The sequence below is a fragment of the Triticum dicoccoides genome, chromosome 3A (assembly GCF_002162155.2).
Source record: "Triticum dicoccoides isolate Atlit2015 ecotype Zavitan chromosome 3A, WEW_v2.0, whole genome shotgun sequence".
Classification (NCBI taxonomy): domain Eukaryota; kingdom Viridiplantae; phylum Streptophyta; class Magnoliopsida; order Poales; family Poaceae; genus Triticum; species Triticum dicoccoides.
The window spans coordinates 745,283,289-745,285,943 of record NC_041384.1 but is presented as its reverse complement, the minus strand read 5'-3'; the positions used below and the strand labels follow the sequence as shown (position 1 = coordinate 745,285,943).

Sequence of the window (2,655 nt, the reverse complement as noted above, 5' to 3'; positions counted from 1 at the left end):
GGAAAAATCAAAATTTATAATTCTGTGTTTCATTTCTGTTTTTTGAAAAAAATACACATATATATGCCCGAAGGCATAATGTGCATGTGTGTAAATTTTGTTGATGAAATATATTAAAATGAGAGCTACACAAGAAGAACAAGAAAACAAATCTATTATACTTTTCAACACTTGGAACTGTTAATTCTCAAAGTCCATGATTTTGATACTTTTTTTGTGCAGCTCGCAATGGGATGGTATTTTATCACGAAATTTTACACACGTATACATTAAATCATTGTATAGGTGCATATCTTTGAGAATTTTTTAACTGAAAAGTTTGAATTATGATTTTTCTTCGCCCTGTTCTGATCGTGTAAGCGATTCAAAGCTAGTTTTTTTAGGCTGTACAGTGGAGCTAGCTAGTAGCATCCATCTCTTATGTTCGATCTGTCCAACTTCCGCTCACGAACGCACGACGACGAGTGGGCTTTGGACCGTGTGCGTATCCGACTCCCAGATCAAGAATCCTTGTGCAACCTCGGCCCCATGATGGCTTACTTGGAAGGTGAGCTTCTCCCCGGGCCGCGAGAAGGTCAGCGACTTCGGCGAGAAATCCAGCCCCACGTCATGGTCCATGGACAGCCTGCCTGTGTACTGCTCCACAGGCCCCATGTTCGTCAGCGTCCGCCGCACCGTGGTGTTGGCCGGCACCACGATGCTCGGGTAGTTGAGGTCGACGTCCGACACAGGGGGAACGATCTTGCAATTCAAGTTCAAGTCCTGGATGATGTCTTGCAGGGCGTAGTAGTCGTCGTCGTCGTCGAGCTTGGCGGAAAGATGGCAAACGTACCCAGCGTAGTCTCTGACCTCCAGGTCATAGACGAGGCCCGGATCGACGGCCCGCGTGGCGTTGACGTGCCCCGCGCCTAGAGCGAAGGCGCTCGCCGGCTGGTGCTTCTCGTTCATGATCCGGTTGCCGTCGTTGTCCAGGTCATCCGCCGTGGTCATCATGGCTGACCTGATGGCCGCCGGCGACCAGTCCGGGTGCAAGCTCTTGAGAAGGGCCACCACGCTGCTGACGTGCGGCGCCGCCATCGATGTTCCGGACTTGAATCTGAAAGGCCCCCGGTCTGGGCTCGCGGTGGCGGCGGCGAGGATGTTGAGCCCGGGCGCCAGGATGTCGGGCTTCATGATGTGCGGGTTGTTGCGGCTCGGGCCACGGCTGGAGAAGTACGCGACCGTGGGCGACTGGCCGACCCCGAGCCGCGTGCCCTTGAAGAACACCTGCGCCGCGGAGTCCGGGTACTGGCTGTAGTCCTTGAGCTTGCGGCCGACGGCCGCAGGCTCCTGCACGACGGAGGACCCGTACTCCTTGAAGCCCAAGGTGAAACCAGATCTCTCCCGGCCGATGAGCGCGACTTGAGCCGCGCCATTGTCGTAGAGATTTTTGATGATGCGGGCCTGAGCATCAACATTAACCCGGGCATAATCGCATATCAGGATGTGGCCCCTGGTGCGGTCGGCGCTCACGTTCTTGCACAGGTTACCCTCACCGGGGTAGTGAAGGGGTTGGTAAGCGGTCGAGTTGGCCCCCTGCACCAGCGCTCTCCTTCCACTAGGTCGCCCGACTCCAGCACAAAGTCGGCGGCGAGCCTCCGGTCCACCGACCCGGCGGCCACCGTGATCTCCCACGGCGAATCGTTCTTGATGGTGGAGGGGTTGGGGCCTTTGTTGCCAGCAGAAGTCACAAAGACGACACCCTTGGCCACCGCACGGAATGCGCCAATGGCCACAACGTCTTTGTCCAGCGGTAGTACCGCCCTAGTACCGAGGGAGACGTTGATCACATCGACCCCATCGCTCACCGCCGTGTCAATCGCATGAACTACGTTCGAACGGAGGCATCCAGTAGCTCTGCACGCCTTATAAACGGCCAAGTGTGCGCCCGGAGCGATCCCGGCGGCCGTCCCAGCGGCCTGTCCGTGGGACGACGAGGCATTGGCCACGAATTTGCCCACCGCAATGGACGCCACGTGCGTGCCGTGGCCGGTCTCATCGGCAGGGTTGTAGTCCACCAAGGACCTGACGCCAATAAGCTTGTTGTTGCAGCGGACGCCCTTGTCCACGCCCGTGCACGCGCCCTTCCACCTGGCGGGCGGCGGCGAGATGCCGGCGTCGTCGAACGAGGGATGGCGCGACTCGATGCCGGAGTCGATCACCCCGATGATGATCCCTTTGCCGTAGCTAGATTTCGCCCACAAGCCGGCGTCCTTCCTCAGGCCGAGGAACTCGGGCGAGCGGGTCGTCGTGGGGTACATCATCCCGTCCGGGAACCAGCGCCCGAAGCCGGGTTTCCTGGACGCGGCGTCCAGCTCCTCCTCCGTCAGCAAGGCGGCGAATCCGTGAAAGATGGTCTTGTACGAATGGAGGAGCCGCGGCTCGCCGTGGGCGGTCATGTCGTCGGGGAGGAAGGACCGGTACCAGCCCTGGCGCGCATCGTCGTCCATGACATGGGCGTCCGCTCGAGGCTTGAGAAGGATGATGTACGTCTTGTACTCCGAGGACGGCGTCGGCTCTGCCGCTGTGAGGCTCGGGCTGGGAGGGGAGGATGGGTGGCCGGTGGAGGAATGGACGGCCGGTGGAGTGGAGAGGAGGAAGGTTGTACACAAGCAG

General features: G+C 58.4%; 1 pseudogene; it reads right to left on the bottom strand.

Annotated features, from left to right (window-relative positions):
- Nucleotides 1–444: 444 nt before the first annotated feature.
- Nucleotides 445–2,303, bottom strand: LOC119266543 (annotated as a pseudogene).
- Between the last annotated feature and the right edge of the window lie 352 nt (nt 2,304–2,655).